General features: G+C 42.2%; 1 protein-coding gene across 10 annotated transcripts in view; it reads right to left on the bottom strand.

Annotated features, from left to right (window-relative positions):
• Positions 1-10,407, bottom strand: part of L3MBTL3 (L3MBTL histone methyl-lysine binding protein 3) — a 111,661-nt gene extending 101,254 nt beyond the window's left edge. For 2 of the 10 annotated variants that reach the window (XM_047734097.1, XM_047734107.1), the window contains exons 1-2: positions 8,296-8,593; positions 6,724-6,808 (exon numbers count right to left, since the gene is read on the bottom strand). The gene's annotated coding sequence lies outside the window, so the exon portion shown is untranslated. Of the gene's footprint in view, positions 1-6,723; positions 6,809-7,482; positions 7,897-8,295; positions 8,594-8,614; positions 8,922-8,990; positions 9,008-9,218; positions 9,318-9,475; positions 9,495-10,276 lie in introns of those variants that run through there. The other 8 variants (XM_047734098.1, XM_047734101.1, XM_047734102.1 and 5 more) reach the window with 8 other exon arrangements.
• Positions 10,408-18,446: the final 8,039 nt, after the last annotated feature.

The raw sequence follows: 18,446 nt of genomic DNA, 5'->3' as shown, positions 1-18,446 counted from the left end.
TGAGTGGCAACTAATCCCCACTTTCTCTAAATATGAAACTGAGGGACACTTGGGTGGCTCAGTGGGTTAAGCTTCTGCCTTCAGCTCAGGTCATGAACCCCGGGGGCCTGGGATCGAGCCCCGCATCAGGCTCCCTGCTCAGTGGGGAGTCTGCTTCTCCCTCTGCTTCTCCACCCCCACTCATGTGCCTGCACACACTCTCTCTCTCTCACTCTCAAGTAAATAAATAAGATCTTTTAAAAAAATATATGAAATCGATTATGGGATGGTTCCTTCTTATTTGATATTTTCTCAAAACCTGTATCTCCTGGTCATATGCTAAATGACAATGATCCTATTAATGCAGCTATGGTTTATCTGATTTGCTACCTTTTCTGCCATGGAGATTATACACAAAGGGGTAATCACCAAAAGCAACCTTTACAAAATCTCAACTTCCTGCCTTCCCGCTTGTTACTGTAAGAAGGATGAATTATTTGAGATTCTGTGGCCTAACCTACTTACTTCCTCTAAAGGAGGAACAGAAAATGAAATACGCCTTTCAAGAAAAAAAAAATGTACATAGAAAACGAAATCACAAACTGACATTAACAGGCTTACGGCATATTTAATAAACTCTCATCAAATGCTTTTATTGGAAGTTCACTTTTAGTGTAGAGTGCAACATATCTCAATTTGAGGCAAAAATATCCTGACAAGTGCTATCATATCATCAACATCACTACACTAATAGAGTCATAATAGAAATTTTACACCCATTAAGGGGACTCAAAGGGCATAAAAAGAACAAGAACCTGTCTGACACAGATATGTCCATGCTTATGCAAAATATGCAGGAACTCAAAAAAGAAAAACTAAAAGTAGTATCTTGTTCTTTTCTCTTATTTCATTTCATAATTTTTAAATGCTAAAAGTGGGATCTTTTTTCTTACTCGCTTCATATTTTTATAGAACACAGAGCTAAAATTAAGAGATTTACACTTGATTTCTCTTTTGTATCTAATAAAGTAGATGTGACCAGATTTTATTTCTCTCACACGAGTTCAAGTCTATAGGTTTATCTTGATAACCATTTGTAGCTAAACTCCTTATCAACAGATTGAACAGCTAGGCAGGCCTCAAATCCACCAAATAAGAACACAAAGCGACAGGGTGAATTATTTCGACCGCTTAACAACCTGACCACACTGATCTCTTAGGAATTTCAATTCATGCTTCAGGGTTCAGTCAGTGTAACAGATGAAGGGAAAATAATCAAATGATTTTTGGGGCCTGAGCAATCCTACTCAAAATGTTCTACTACTGAAGGAGTTTAACGTTACAAAATTACACGTAACATAAAGCTACTGTCCAATCTTAAAACAGCCTGCCTGTAGCACGTGCTCAAAAAAGTGGATAGAGATAGAGTTCCCTTAAAGGAGAAACCGTCTATTACCCTATGATCAATGCATGCAGGGGTATCCTTCTACATCAGACTGAAGCTCTGTCTGATGGACCATAACTCATACACCAGAGATCCTACCTGACTCCCACTGCAGTACAGAAACAATGAATAAATAGAGACTCTTCCCTTCATCGGGCGAGCATGAGCATACTCTTCTGGTTAAAGAGTGTAACAGTTACCACAGTACTGTTGTTGAATGTATTATTAGTCATATTTCCTGTTTTTTTTTTTATTTTGATTCCAGCATTCTATACTCAGCCCTGCCACCTACTTCTCCCCACCAATATCTCTATACCTCCATTTATTTTTCTTATTCCCTTTAATAATCCTGCTTCTGAGAAAACTCCATCATCTTTTGTGTTCACTTTAACACATTTAGGTCCCATCCTTTCTACTGACTGACTGATCTACATTTTGGGGGAACTAACCCTACTGCCTCATCTAGTCTCTTCCTACAAAGAACAAGTGAAACCTTTTTCACATATTCTCATATTAGGTATGAGAATTACCTAATCTGAGTTATGTTTTCTTAACAGTTTGTGATCATTTCGAGGCCATGAGTCAGACCAAGGTGTTTCTTTCAGTGTAATTCAGTAATTGGTCTTTCCCAATTCTTGGTTTAAAAAAGAGAAAAAAAAAGGGAAAGTGAAGAGATAGAGTTTTCTTCCCATTATTTTTTCTGATACCTGTTTGCTATTGCTTATCTTAGTAAACCAATCTATAAAAGTGAGCACATTATGGGGCGCCTGGGTGGCTCAGTGGGTTAAGCCGCTGCCTTCGGCTCAGGTCATGATCTCAGAGTCCTGGGATCGAGCCCCGCATCGGGCTCTCTGCTCAGCAGGGAGCCTGCTTCCTCCTCTCTCTCTGCCTGCCTCTCTGCCTGCTTGTGATCTCTCTGTCAAATAAATAAATAAAATCTTTAAAAAAAAAAAAAGTGAGCACATTAATCTGGAAATGTATTATCTTAAAAATACTCTAAGAATTACTTTTTCAAAAATTAGAAACTAAAGACCTAACAAGACAATCATAAGCCAGTGTCAATTTCCCTGGTCCCAGCCCTTTCAAACTGTATGATATGAACTTAGACAAGTTACTAAGTATTTCTGAGCACCAGTTTGCTCTAAAAGTAAAATAATACCAACTGCTCAAGGTTAGGGAAAGTGTTAGAGATAATAGTGCCAACACTAGCACCTGGGAAGACAGAAGGCACTTAGCATTTGCTGGATATATAAATAAATGAATGAATGAATCAAAGAATATAAAGTGCCTAGCTCAATGCCTGGCATTCAGAAGGCACTCAATACACAATCACACTTAATAGAGCAACATTTGGCAGTGTTTTACAGAGGGCGCCCCACCTCCCAGGTCCTTACTGTAGCAATAGGTTCAAGGCCACATCCAGTGGTACCACCAGAGTACTCACTGTGCTCATCTCTACCCTTCTGAACCATGAGGTGGCTTTGTTTTGTTAGTCACCACTGTACTATACGTGGTGCGGGTTATTTCCTCAAATAGAATTATGAACACATGGAGGCCAAGGTTTGCTGCTTTCTTTGTAATGCCCTAACCCATTCATTCATTTGACGCTGTTTTAAGTGAGGATTATGTGAAGCACTCCTCAAATGAGACTTCCAAAACCTAGGTGCTCAATAAATATTTGTTGATTGACACAAAACTTGGATTACAGGAAGAATAATAATAAAGGAAGCACTTAACTATTATGTATAATACACATGTAATTCCTCCATCACTTTCCAAGTAACCAATTCTAGGTCCACTTTTAAGGAAGCTCTTACCCAAGATCACCCAACTTCACTCAGGTTCCTCTCAAAAGTCCTTGTTCTTTCCCCCAAACCACCCTGTCTCCTCAATGGGGAAATTTCTTATATGTCTTTCTCAATTTGACTTCATAAATCAAACTCGGTTACATTGTAAGGGTACCTTTTTCCTGGTGTTTTGTTTAATCTACTTGCTGTATAGCTGCTGCTACAATCAGTACAATTAGTTCATAATATGCCACTATTTACTCATGTCCTCACGTATCAGTAAAATAATTTAACTTACTAAAGGGACAACCTGAGAATATTCCCGTTGGATAATGAGATCCTTTACAAAATCTATCTTCTTCTACAGATACTCTGAATTTCAAGATGTCATATACAAATATACACACATACGAAGGTATAAATGTTTTCTTTAAACACAGTGCCCCCCAAATTCTTGTGAGGCATGACTCCCTCAGTGGGAGCAAGTAGAGCAATCTCCACCAGAAAGTTATCTTTGTGAACACACTAGTCAAAGAACAAAAGAACTGCCCAAACCCATTACCCTCACTGGATATACAATTCAGAAATTTCATGATCCTGGATAAAGAGCTTCATATTAATTTCTGAAGATGAAGCATTAAGAAAGGGATAGAATATTGTATATACAATTATACGGCACTGTCCTCCTCAGTGAACCCAGGAATCTGTTTCCTGACTCATTGGCTCCCAAGAGCATGGGGTCCCTTGACCAAGTGGAGCTGCTATATTCTTCTTTGCTCAAGAGTTGTGTCTACTCCTGGGGTTAGGGTCCAGGGAACTCAGGGGAGAAGACCTAGTCTTTTGGTGTTCAGCACTATAAGAGCTCAATAAAAACCAGGGGCGCCTGGGTGGCTCAGTGGGTTAAGCCTCTGCCTTCGGCTCAGGTCATGATCTCAGGGTCCTGGGATGGAGCCCCACATTGGGCTCTCTGCTCAGTGGGGAGCCTGCTTCCTCCTCTCTCTGCCAGTCTCTCTGCCTACTTGTGATCTCTGTCTGTCAAATAAATAAATAAAATCTTTAAAAAAAAAAAACCCAAAAACTAGTTAACTAGTAGAAACACTGTAAGAGGGATCATTCAAGTTACTCATCCTCCAAACCCCAAAGGTACCCTTGTCCCATATTATATAAAGTAACTTCTTTTATAAATTTCCCATCTTAACTGTATCTGCAACAAAAAGCCTTGATTGAAATATGTGTTCTTAGAAATAAAACTACCAAACAAACCAGGAGAAACTATTCAAGAACCAACCAACGAATTCAACAAGACACATATTTCTTCTTCCCCTGGTATTAGGTTTTTGAATTTTCGGAACAGTGATTGGATAATCTACAAAAGAAGAGAGATGAACTAAAACTTGTCAGGATTTGTCAAGTTCAGTATCAGCAAATTGAGAATGATGACAGTCAATCCTTGTGATTTTTTTTTTTTTCTATTTAGATAACAGGGAGTTGGTTATAATTAGAATAAAGTAGCAAAGGGGTCTAAAAAGCATTAAGTGGGGTGTAGGGGAAGTCCTGCATGGACTTTTCCCTAAATCCACAGTCATCTGCAGGACCCATTTTCTGACCCCTAAAGTATAAATCTTACTACCCCAGTTAGCTATTTTCTCATGCTCATTTCCCAGCAGACTCACACAACTAAAGTATTAATTACAGCACATGAATTCCCCTCACACCAACCCTTCTACTTTCACTACCCTCCCATTTCCACAAGTAGGCATCATTTTAAATTTGACTTATTTCACTTACTCCTACCTTTTAACTCCCAACTTTTAAATGACCAGATTGGGATAAATAAATTTCAGTTTATATTTAGCATCATGTTAAAACATGGTCCCTTCCTGCAATGAGCCAACACTATTAAAGATAAACTATTTTTTTCCTAAAGAAAAGAAATATCCCCCAGAAGTACTGTGACAATTCCACATAATATATATATATACCAGAAACCAATGTCATCATTTTAAGCCAGGATTTAAATCACTCTGTTCTGCCCTTTACAACCTACTTCCTGCCCTTCACAAAACCTGACTAAGGTAAAATGGTAATATGACTACCAAACATTTCAATAAGTCTTTATAGTTCTCAAAACCTTACTTAATTTTATCCTTTCAACAAAGGAAGTGAGGCAAGCACTGTTGCCCCCATTGTCCAGATGGAGAAATCTAGGCTGAAAGAGGTAAAGTGACTGATATAATGTGATACATTTAGAGGCCAAACTGTCTTCTGATTCCCACTCTAGCACTCTATACACAGCCACACTGATTCCCCAGATGAAAAAAAAGAGTCACTGTCTTCCACCTGGCATGTCCAAACACGAAACTCAACACCCTAGGAAACATCTTCTACTCTGCTTATACTCTACTTCCGTCTGCATGATCTTCTAGGAGTTATTCTCACCCCACTGTCTCTGTTGCATCACCCACATGGACCTCATCTATTTATTTCACTAATTACTCCACTCAAAACCATCCACAAGCAGAAAATGACAACGAACTCCTGTTAACAATCATTTTTACACCAGTAATTATTCAGTGTTGACATCTAGGTCATACCTATCCTCGTTCTACCATACCCCAATGAGGATTATTAGTCTTACTCATAAAAGGTAGGTCTAATTGATTTTGTTTTATTTGTTTTTGCTAAACAAGAATTAGCAACTCCTTTAACACTTAAGACAGACCAAATAAAAACAAGCAAAAAAGGAGAGGAAAAAAATTAAAGGGAGAGGGGGATTATAGGTATAACTAGAAAGCACTAGAGTAGCACAAATATACTTTGATGGTTTACCTACAGCAGGCTGCCCTCTTTGCCTGAGAACAACCTTTGTCCTAAAAATAGGCCCTGAATTACTGGAGATAAACCAGCAAGAACACTCCAAAATTACCAAAGGGATCTTATTAGACAACAGCCATATTTTCTGTGGAGATAGTTCAAAAGTTGACAAGTCTATGTTAATACACAGGAAAGTCACTACAGCCCTTTGACATGATATTTGGCACAAGTGGGGCCACATTGGATTTAAGCCACAGAAGTTAAATCACTTAAATACCCCAAAGCTCTTGTTGTAAATTTCACCTACAAAATTTTAACAAGTTCCAGAATCTTCCATATCACTGGGTTACAACAGTTACATTAACTTACAAGTGCTTTGTTCTAGTTTTCCCATTTTTTTCAATTCCAAAGAATAAAATTATTTACTTTCAGCAGAAAACAGGTACAAATGAAATGCAAATTAGGAATCTAGTAAAGGAGGCAGTACATAAATTATCCAGGACAATCTCAGAACTTTTCCTAATATTTTACTTGAGCCTCAATCACACTTCACATCAAGACCTTCATGCATTCAAAGCAGCCACCACAAAATGATGCTTTTCTGCCAACTCTGCCCCACATTCTCCTTCCTGATTCCCAAGCACAGCTTTTAACGTTTGCAAATATACCACACAATTTGTTTCGACAAGCAAATCTTACCTAGTGGTGGTGAAGAAGTAACTCTCCAGTGGTCTTTAGGATTGCTGTCCACCCCCCAAGACTTCTCCTAAAGATCCAGCACTAACTGAAAGAGTGGAAAAATAAAATCAATGTCATAAAAAAGCTTCCAGGTCCACAATTAATATGTTTAAATTTTGAATCGCTGACTTATTGCATAATTTCACACAATACCACTCATTATATTAAAAATAAAATAAACTAGTTCTGGATGAGATGAAATGGGTTATCCTAAATTCCTAAATTAAAGATTCCCCCTTTGTATGAACAGCACATGAAAGTTACAGGGATCATTTGATTCAACTTTAATTTTTCTCAGTGCTTTTATTTTTAAAATTCAAGTTACTTCTCCAAACAAATACTGGCAAATGAATAGATACTATGTAAGCAGTTTTTTCCCTATGTATGTAAATGTTTAAATCACAACTTAAACACAATGTATTCTGAAATAATGTTTTAACCAGTGAAACAAAATTACACTCTTAGAACTAAAAAGGACCACTTACTTTATGACTATATATAATTGCATGGTTAAGAAACTAAGTACCAGTCTTTAATTGTATTTACTAGAGAATAAAATGATCAGTTTATATAAAAGACAAATTTCAATCACAGGTCTTCATTTTTTTCGAAGTTTTAAGCACTTTGAATTTTATTAACATTCAAAATGAAACGACCTGCTGTGACTCCTGATTGATTAAAAACAAAGACAATGATAAATAAAGACAAACTGTTTCTAACCCAGTTATGGACCCATCTCAGATCCCCGGATAAAAGCAAAGCATCTTTCCCATATAAACGAAGAGGGATCGATGCTACAGGCTCTGGATCGTCAGAACTTATATTTCCTAAACCTTCTATTTGTGATCGGCATCCATTCACTCAACATCTGGCTGCTCGCTCAGGTCCTCTAATTACTTCCACGTCTGAACAGACTACGTAGCTACAAGCAAAGGCCAAACTTTGCTCTCGGCCTTCCGAACTTAAAGATGCGTTTAACCACTAGGGGTCTCCCCTTGGCCAGTTTTGCATGTTCGCTATTTTGCTGCACTTGAAACTTTCCGGAGAAATGCTCTACTCGAGTCAGTGTTTTTCTAAAAACTTGCGCAAAAATCCACGCGACCGAACTAGCCAGTACAGAGACTCTCGGGCTCCACAAACCAATAAAGATATCACAAACAACGCTCTAGGAAAATCAAAATTAAAATTCGACGCACTCGCCTAGCCCTCGCCCGCCCCCCCCTCCGCCCAAAATCTTATTTCTCATCTCAATTTCCCTTAACTTAAACTTAGAACAATTAAAAAATCTATTTTTGTTTCTGTAGACTTTGAATGATTTCTAATACATTTTTCTGGCGGTGGACCCGAGGTGGGAAAGGAGCGGGCCAAGGGATGCAGGGAGGGGGAAGGGCCGTGCTCACGGCGCCCGAGGAAGTTGCATAAGGAAAGAGACTCCGTTTTTTGGGTCCCCTCAAAAAATCGGCGGGGAGGGGGAGGAAAAGGAAGCGGGGTGGGGGGGAAAGCGGGGAGGAGGGAAACTGAAGCGACGTTTACCTTCGTCTCCCCGTGGAAGGGTGGGGTAAGGGCTACGGTCTTCGCGACCCCGAAGGGCGGCTCGTTACCCCCACCTCTCTCCGTGCGCAGACGGACAAACAGATACCCTCACCCCTCCGCGGAGAAGGCGGGGAAGAAACCGCCTGCTTTTAAACTTTCTCTCACGGTCGCACTGTGGGCCATGCTTTGACCAGAAAGGGGGGGGGGGTAATCAAAAGGCCTTTTTCTTTAAAGGTAATTAAAGTTTTACCAGCAGCACAAAAGTTGCGTCTTCCCCCCGCCCGTGCCACCATGCCCCCCCACCGCCTCCAGGGCTCACAAGTTTCCTCCCTGTCCCCCCCCCACCCGCTCGCGGGGCGCGCGGCGGATGGCTCGGCTGCTGCGCTTCCCGATCCCCACCCCCGCCGGCCTCTACTTCCCCCCCGCCCGGCCGCCGCGGCGCGAGGACGGCCCGCCGGGCCCAGGACGCGAGTGTGCAAAACCCATTATTCCGGAATGGCACACGCACGCGGCGCGAAGCGGGCGGCGGCCCGACCCGGACCCCACTCTGCCTCCCCAATATAAGGGCGGCGTAAACAAGTTGCAGGAAAAGCAGCCCCGTGCCTCCCCCCGCCCGCCCGCCGCCCCGGCGCGGCCGCCGCCGCCGCCCGCCGCTACCGCTGCCGCCGCCTCCCGACACACGCTCGCGCCCGCACCCTGGCCGGCGCGGCTCGGCACCGAGCGGGGCGAACGCCGCGACGGCGCGGGCTCCCGGCCCGGCCCGCGGCCCGCGCCCTCCCCCGCGCGGACGGCCGCGGCGGGCCCGTGCCGCCTTGCTTCCCGAAGCACTTTCCTGCCTCGGGCAGAAATAAACCGGAGGGTTTATTTTTGTGCAACTTTCCCAAAATGGCGGAAATTGGAGCTGATCTATATGAAATTCTCACACAGTCGGTTGGGAAGGGGGAGGCGGCGAGGAAGCAAATGCAAACTCTCGGCCGCCGAGCCCCGCCGCGGGTCCGCGAGTGTGTGCGTGCGTGTGAGTGTGCGTGTGCGCGGTGGGAGTCGGGGAGGCCTTTCCGCCGCGCACACACACAGCACACGCCGGGGAGACGCGCCTGCACATTCAACCAGTCCATTCTCCGCAGCCCGAGCGGGGAGAAAGTGGCCCGGCCTCTTTTCCCACTGCCTCGGTCTCCCGTACTTGTACTTCTCGCGCTCGCTCGCTCACTCGCTCGCTCTCCGGTGCGCGCCCGGCACAAAGGCCACACGGGCGGAGGGGGCCGCAGGGGCGGTGCGCGGGGCTCGCGCCTCCCGCCGCACGGATCCGCCGCCCCGGCCGCCCCCGCGCCCCCCGCCGGCGCCCCCCGCCTCGGCGGCCGCGCTCGCCGCCCGGGCTGCAGCTCCGCGGCGCCCACTCGGGCACGCACCCCGGCGGAGCCCGGCGCCGCCGCGCTCCCCCACCCCGCGCCCGGTGTCATGAAAGCGACCAAAGTGACAAGCTCGGGGGGCGCGGGGGAGGGGGCCCACACGCATCCCGCCGCCTGCGCGCCGGCGAGAGCCCGACGCGGCCGCCTCGCCCCGGCTCCCTTCAGCACGGCCCCCCACACCCTTCCCCGTGTGCGCGCAAAGAAAAAAATACAAGTCTCTCCTCCCCCCATTTTTTCCTTTCTCTTTTCTCTCTCTTTTGTTCCTCTTTCATACTCGCACTCACTACTTCAGAGTGAGATGCCCAGAGACTCCCCCTCCAGCCGTTTCCGAGTCACTTGCCCACTTTTTTCCCCGGGATTAAGTTTTCTCCTCTTTCCCAGAGGCGCAGAGAAGTGGGGGAGAAACCCCTTCTGTCCTTTCCCCTCCCCTGATCTGTTTCACAAGACGAGGGTGCGCTTCCTTCTCTCCATAGGTCTCTTAACTTTCATCCTCACCCAGAAAAATAAATGAATGGCTTTTGCACGGACCAATCTTCTGATTAATTAGAGATTAGATCCAATCAACCGCTTCTTACCCCCAAATTTTCTCTTTTTTTTTTCTCCGTCTCACGAGTAGTCCTGACAAATGGTCCAGGGCTGCGGGCGCAGTGCGCATGTGCGCGTAGAGTCAGGGCTGGGGAGAGGGGAAACTGCGCTGGTGCTGGTGCCGCCGCCGCCGCCGCCGCCGCCGCCGCTGCCGGGGAGGCTCGCTCTGGCTTCCCTGTTACTGCTGCTGCGCCTTCGCCGCTGGAAAGCAGCTATAAAGCCGCTTGGCAAATGCAGCTGCCCGCAGATACTGTTTCAGGTGCATCTTTTCAATATCCTTGTCACCGGCTCAGAGCTGGTTCAAAAACAGTCAAAACAAATATGAAAGACTGCTCAGGTTATAGATTTCTTTGTCTATTTTTCACTTTACTTTTTTTTTTTAAGGCAATTCTCAGAGCAGCTAATCCAGCATGTACTGTAAATGTATTCATTCAGCCATTAAAGAGTGGGCCTTGGTCTTATGCAAACATTACCGAAAGGCTCACTGCATGCCACAGGTCATGAAAAATAAGAAATAAAGTTGTAAGCTTCCAAGCGGTAGATCCTCCCCCTGTTTGAGGACTGGAAGAAGGCACGGGTAAAGTGTGCGTGTAAAACTCGCGTGTTCTTTCGGTTCCTCAAATGTTGGTCTTTATGGACAGCTTCTACATGTTAGGCCTCTGTTGTGAAATATGTTTGGATTCGCTCATCAACTTAGAAATCGGTGTTTCCAGACCCGGGCAAAAGGCAGATCCAGGACTACCCTCTTCGTGCAACCAGTCAAGAGCGCTGAGCCTTCCTGAAGAGCAAAACCTGTCTTTGTTAAGGCGTCAAAACTAGATCAAGAGAGAGTATTTATTTCAGGATTGACAGCCTTCCACTTAGTGACTGCCGGCCTCCTTTTGGGCAGCTCACTGTTCTTTTCTACCAGATGCAGGTATTACAAAATAATTTGTGTAATTGAAGTTGTGATAAGCATTGTAATGTTAATAACAGTTGGCGATTAGAGGAGAAAAAAAATCGGAGTAGCACGTGTGATTTCCAAAATGGCAAGAAGCAAGTCTTAACATTTTGCAAGGGTGGGAAAGGAAGGGAAAAAGGCTCCGGCCCTCAGAGTGGACTATTTATTTTGCATCTCGTAAAGGGTAAAGGAGGCCTTTTTCCAGAATTGCTGCCTGAGGCCTAGAGTTTAAATATATCACAGATGGAAATACTGTATTAAAAATCCTTCTTCAAAATGTAAGTAATATTATTTCTTGATTGATTTTTTTTTTTGACTTAAGGAATGTTCCTTGAACCAGTTTCAGAAAATAAACTGTTAATTTCTTCCTTTAGGACCATGAAATTGCCCTAGAGAAGCTGACCACCCTACAATTTCTTCTGTTGGTATAGTGACCAAATTCTCCAAACCAAAAATCAGGACATATGGCTTGCCATGTACTCAAAAACAAAGGAACAAACCCATGAAGCTGAAATGAGTTTATAAAATATGCTCATATGTTGGGCAGCCATCGGTTTAGGGGTGCGAAGTGGCGCAGGCTGGGTTAGTGAGAGCTATGGATAATCTGAGACCGCCAGTTAACTATTGATTTCACCCACTACATCCAACCCTTTTCAGAGCTGCTCCCAAACAGCCTAATTAATTGATCTGAATTTTAGCTCCTCTCCTTTTCTCCTTAGCCCTTGAATAATAAGCAGTGAAATGGCCAAAGGCAGACTACAGGAAGAGCCAAAAAGAAAGGCCATGAACTATGTGCAAAACTAAGGCCATACCACCTCCCCACAAAAAAAAACCCTTAAATTTTAGATTTTTATTTCTAAAAATCCATTTTAGATTGTTTCTCTCTAGATAACTTCTGCATGATATTTCTGTTTCACATATATTTTTCAGAGATGTTGGTTCAAAAGCCTGTAAACTTATATTAATGGCCTATGTTGAGCACTCTGCAAGGTGCTAGGGAAGAAGAGCAGACAAAAAACCGGCCACAAGGAATTCAGTCTAGGGAACTGGGCGTTGCCTTCTAGTATGTGTGCCATTGTAGGGTATGCAGAGCAAAGACAGTTGAGAAGCACCTATGGCAATGAGGACAGAAAAGGTCATAGCTAAGCTGATTCTTGAAGGACAACCATCCCTGGTGCATTGTTCCACTTTTCCTCTGGGAAAAATGATCCAATCAGAGGAAGTCTAAGGATTTGGAGAGCAAGGCTTGCTTGGGACCTGTGCATTTAATTGAGGTCCACTAACAAAAATGAAAATGAGTTGAGGCTCTCTGGAATACCTTGCCTTTCTCCTCCAGAGACTGTCTGTAAAACCTCAAAGATTTCATTTCGGCTGTTCCCAAGACGTGGTTCACTGTAGGAGATATTTTGAAGGTACTCACCTGTAAAAATAAGACTGCTACTGCATTTTTCTACAAAGAATCCTTTAGTGCCACCACCAGAGACAGAGGTAGAGTGCAGCATTAGGATCTAGATAACACTGTGGTGTTCTTCAGGTAAACTGCTACTATTTACAGGACCTCTCTCCATCTGGTCCCTAAATGGTAATAGACTAGTAGAAGCTTCTTTGCTGTTCCTTCACCCCTCCCCATCTAGTCACTGCTTAATAATTCATCATGAATCCCTTCTTTCCAGCTTCACTTAATCTCATCACTCCTTACCACTCCTGGGTTCCCACTCCACCCTGCTCTACCCTCTGACACCTACGTATCAAATCCGTCCTTCAGTTGAGATCAATTTCCTTGATTCTTCAAACCAAACTATTAGCTCATTCCTTTATTATTCTTTGTATTGATTTATTTAAACCCAAACTGATTCCCCCCACCCAATGACTTTGGGTTACTCCATTCCTAAATATTCTGAAGCCAAAGTTATTTTACATGGAAAATATTTTAAACAAATCACTGCTTTCATTCTTCAGAGATTTTCTGAGGCCTCCCCAGTGAAGATTATTGAAAAGCTCTCTCCCTGGACTCTTAACCTGAGGAAACAAACTGAGGGTTGCTGGAGGGGAGGTGGATGGGAAATGGGGGGATTGAGGGATGGGTATTAAGGAGGGCACTTGTTGGGATGAGCACTGGGTGTTATATGCAACTGATGAATCACTGAATTCTACCCCTGAAACTAATAATACACTATATGTTAACTAAATTGAATTTAAATAAAAATTTTTTTAAAAGAAAATAAATGGTAAAAAAATAAAACAAAATAAAACCTCTCTCTCTGTGCTCCTTTCTCTTACCTCTACTCTGTGCGAACTTCAGTTTAAAAACCTAACATCTCTTTTCCTACACTCAGCCGGTCCTGCATTGATAGGACTCACTCTTCCTGGCCTGGAACAGTTCAAGGACGACCTCCTCCAAGGGCCAGTCCCTCACAAATTGAAATTGGAGTGAAGTCCAAGAGATTTGCGTTCTAATCCAGTTCTGCCACCACCCGCTGGGAACTATTAGGCGGGTCAACTCACATTTCAGGGCTTCAATTCTCTCACTTGTTAGAGAAAGAAAACAGAGTAATTGATTTCTGAGGCCTCTTTGAAAAGCCACGTCCTTCCCCATTTTTCTCACCAAACGGGAGTGCTGTCATATTTTGGTACAAATAATATGGAACCAAGAAAGGAATTTTAAGGAGTGAAAAATCCATCCATCTGCTAGGTATCAGAACGTTATCAGTTTATAGCTCATTCGGTTGGTTTAAGCCTGGTACTAATGAGATCAAGGTCATGGGTTCCATTCCCTAATGGCTAGTTAGTTTTGATCTGTTTCATAGCCACAAACTGCTTCTCTAACACCAGTCCCCCAGTTGTAGCATGTGCTGCTGGTCACAAGTCTTGAGGTAAAATTGAATCTTTCCATAGGAATATCCTAAATGAACAATACTTGAAATCATCCTTTTAATGTATTATCTTACTTTTAAGTATGAGTCAAGTTATTGATTTTTTTTAGCCTACATAATTGTGTGCTCCATGTTTTTCCAAGTATAAAAATGACGTTAACATTGATTTGGCCAAGATTCTTATTATTGATATTTGTAAGAGCTGAGTTTGATTTTCTTGTTAGTGTTCTAGATAACACTGAAATGTTTATTAAGTACTCTCATTTGAATCCTGGTTATCTTTATTGTGACACATCTGCATACATTCTTAACACAGCTTGTGATGGTAAAATGTAATTGAAATGCTAAGGGTGAAAGAAAAAGGGTATATTACTCATCAGGTAGGGAAAGCATTATAATGTGTATCACATTCTCAACATCCTAAGGAAATTAATATAGAAAGAGCTTCTGGATAGATGTGAATATTTATTATCATTTTGTTTAGATACAAAAGTAGATAGAAATATGACAGGCATATCCAAAAGAGTAGAATAATCTGGGACTGTAAAGTGCCTTCTAAATTTAAAGGAAAAAGATAATTTATAGTTTTTCATAATATACTCACTCAATTTAAAGCCTAAACCCAAAAGTCTTATGACTAAACAATGTTAGAAGGCACAAGCCAGTCTTTGGAACATGTCTGTAACAATCGCCCCTCAGACTCTTAGAGCCTGGTCCTAGAATGTTCTTTCCGTTTGACCTGGCCTCCTGACCCCAGCTGATTGGTGCAGAAAAGGACTTTTAATCCCAGGACCAAATTGAGTAGCAAGGGGTGGCCTAGAAGTCAGCAGGGAGTTCTTTCCCATATGAATAACAGTGATGAAATGGACCCGCCATATTCTTAAACTTGGCCATATGAACTGGAACTACTGAAGATAAAGTTAGTCCATAGGCATTATAAAAACTAAAAGATTCACAGAGAGAATAAGGTAGACTGCAGGCTCATTAACTATTAGGCCTTAGAAGCTACGCATACATAGAATGATAAGGTAGCCAGATAAAGATAGAAGTGCCATAGTTTCACTGGGCTCAGCATGACCTCCTATTCCCAAAGGTCATTCTAGGCTTGGAGAGGCCTGGCCCCTCTATGGTCACCATGAAGGCTACCCACATAGCTAGAATTTCTGTATTCACACGTATTGCCATAATAACTCGGCATCCCTTATGAGAAATTGAGTCCTATTTTGAACGGAGTGGGTAAACAAAAGAACCCAAACAACGGCAAGGAGGATGACTTGTTCCCATTAGACTTGCAAAATAGAGGGGAACTTCACCTCATTCTCTAGATCTCTAAAATGGGCATATGACTAGCACCTAGCTCATAGTGTCATTCTAAGGATTGAATGGATCTATGCAAGACTAAATCTTGGCACAGGGTTAGTATTCAGTAAATGTGAGCCTGAGAGTCGGGATTTTTGCTTGTTTTTGTTTTCTGCTGTACTGCTAATATTCAGAATTGTACCTGCACACAGTTAACTATGAGAAAATATTTATTGAATGACTTAAGGAAATATTAGTACACAAATTATTACACCTGCTTTTCTACTTGTCCCTTTTCCAGCTGGTTACTAGGCCATAGGTATCATGTCACAGACATGCTCATGGGCAACATCCCCCTAAAAGTTCCTAAAAGCATGTAAACAGAGAGTGCTAATGGAATTCATAGGCCCTATTTCAAAGGAGCCTGCTGTTCAGAATATATTATCTTTATTTAGCATTTATATTACACTTCTACATTTTCAAAGCCCTTTGCAGTTTTTTAACTAAATATTTGTTATAACATTCCTATGTTATCTTTCATAAGGGAGGTAACTGAGGCATGGTTCCAATCGCTAATACCTAGATCTGGAATTGAATTCATCACATAAATACAGTAAGTGTAACTGTATGTATATATATATATATATATATATATATATATATATATATATATAAATCTGGAACATTACTTGGTTCATGTAGAATGCCGAATGGAATGTCAGTGTTTGAGAAGAAGACAATCTGTCACTTTAAATTACACTAGCTACGCCTTTCCCTTGGTTCTATTTCAGAAACTACCATCAATAGGTTTTTAAACTGAGGTTTCTCAATGGGTTTGAAATCTTTAAAGAATAAAATTTTGAAATTCAGTATTGAAATAGTTCACAATATCTCAGTAATTGCACAATCTTTCTTCTATGAAAATGTCTTCAAGACAGTACTTTTTTCCTAGTGTAAATGTGTATGTGCCCTTAGAATTTGTAGACAGTGAGGAATGAAGTGGGAAAAGAATCAGCATACCATTGATGAAAGCGGTCAAGAGTAATCTAAGTTAAGTGTCTACAAAAGGGCTGAGGACGTTTGGGAAATACCGAAATCCAATCAGGTGTCCCCGTGGAGTTTCAAGAAAGTCTGAAATGTACTGGGCCAAAAAGAGATACCGGCTTCGGTTGTTATTTCAGCTGATTGACCACAGGAATATAGTCAATAATATCGTCATACCTCTGCATGGTGACTGATAGTAACCACAATTATCATTTTGTAATTATACAACTCAGTATGTTGGACATCAGGAACAAACATAATCTCGTATATCAATAATACTTCAATAATAAAAAAAAATACCAAACCCAGCCAAACCAAAACAAAAAATCCCAACTCAGAGGAGTCCCAAGGAGAGCTGGATAATCCCTTCATTTGTCTCTAGTTGACGCATCTTCCATGGCCAAATCAACTCTCTACTGATCTCAAGGTCAGGTTCCACTCCAGGGTTTCTCTCCCCATTCAGTCTCCTTCATCTCTCCCTTTCGACTTCCAAATCTCTCTCTTTTCCTCTCCCATCTCTAGTGAAAGACATCCCTACCTCTTCCCCAGGCCGAGCTTCCAAATGAGTACTTGGTCACACCCTCTTTTTAGTCCTCCATGAATTTTCATGATTCTCCCAATGTTTACAGTCCATTATTCGGCACTCACTTTTTCACAGCCAAAAACCATACTCGTGCTTATCTTCTCAATCCTGAGAAAGAAAAACTTTTGTCAACTCCACACCCTTTTAAATGCTGTACCATAATTTCTCTTTTCCTTTGATGCCAAACTTCTTGAGCAAGTAGTTTATATTCACTTTCTTCATTTCCTTACCTCCCATTCATTCTTTAATCCATGGACGTTATGATATATGCTTTCTTCTCTGTAAAGTCTCCAATGACTTCTTAAATGTCAAATCTAATGGCCACAGTCCACCTCCTATTTAAGATTCTAGATTTGACAATGTTGACTAATCTCTTCTTTGAAATTGTCTTTTCATTCATACTCGTTGCCAATTCACGATTCTCAATGTTTTTTTTATCCTTCAGACCTAGTCCTTTTTTCTCCTGACATTTGATAAATATGAGTGCCTCTGGAATTAGCTTCTGGCCTTCCCTTCTATCTCTTCCTTCTCTCTGGAGTGAACTCATGTACTTGCCCAGGATCATTTGAACTCACTGTTGTGTGAAGAATTCTTGGACCACATTTTTGTATGTGAGCATTCCACTGAGCTTCAAACTACATTTCCAATTTCTTGAGAGATAGATCCACATGGGTATTCTATGTGTTTGATGACAACGGCATGGTCTGGGGGTTTACCAGAACAAAGGCTTCAACTTTGGAGTTACACTGGGTTGGTTGGTTGGTTGGTTGGTTGGAGTTCCACCCAATTCTACCCCTTAATCAGATATTAGTAACTTAATCTACCTAAACCTGAGTTTCCTCCCACATACAATAACCCGTCCTTCACTGGGTCATTGTCAAGATTAAATGAAATAATGTCTGGAAGGTGTCTAACCTGTAAGAGCTTAGTAAACCGGTAACTACTGTTTTCCCCTGCTTCTCCTTCCTTCTGCATTCTCCATCTTAGTTTATAATGTCACTGTTCTCTCAGTCACTGATTTAACTACAACTTCCTCTTCCTGCCACCCACGTCCAGTTGTTAACAGATCCTATTGATTGTTCCTCTATAATAATCTCTACTCTACGCCCTCTCTTGCCTTTTTCTAATTCAAATGGCACTGCCCTACTTTGTCTCCTGCCAGGATTACTACCCTGTATTTCTAACTGTAGCCTTTCCACTACAATTATCTTCCTCAAGTATAGCGTTAGTAACATTACTCCCCTGCTACCAATCCCTAAGTAGTTCCTCATAACTTTAGAAAAAGTTTATCTCTTCAACATGGTACTTAGTTCCCTTCAACCACCAGGGTAGAGTGGTCTTTCCATCTTCAGCTAGTACACCCCACAAACCCATGAGGAAGCCATACCAAGAAAGCCTGGTGCATTGTCACTTGACTTTGC

This window comes from Lutra lutra, chromosome 6 (assembly GCF_902655055.1).
Source record: "Lutra lutra chromosome 6, mLutLut1.2, whole genome shotgun sequence".
In the NCBI taxonomy this organism is placed as follows: domain Eukaryota; kingdom Metazoa; phylum Chordata; class Mammalia; order Carnivora; family Mustelidae; genus Lutra; species Lutra lutra.
The sequence above is the reverse complement of the archived record's forward strand: the minus strand, read 5'-3'. Positions and strand labels throughout refer to the sequence as shown.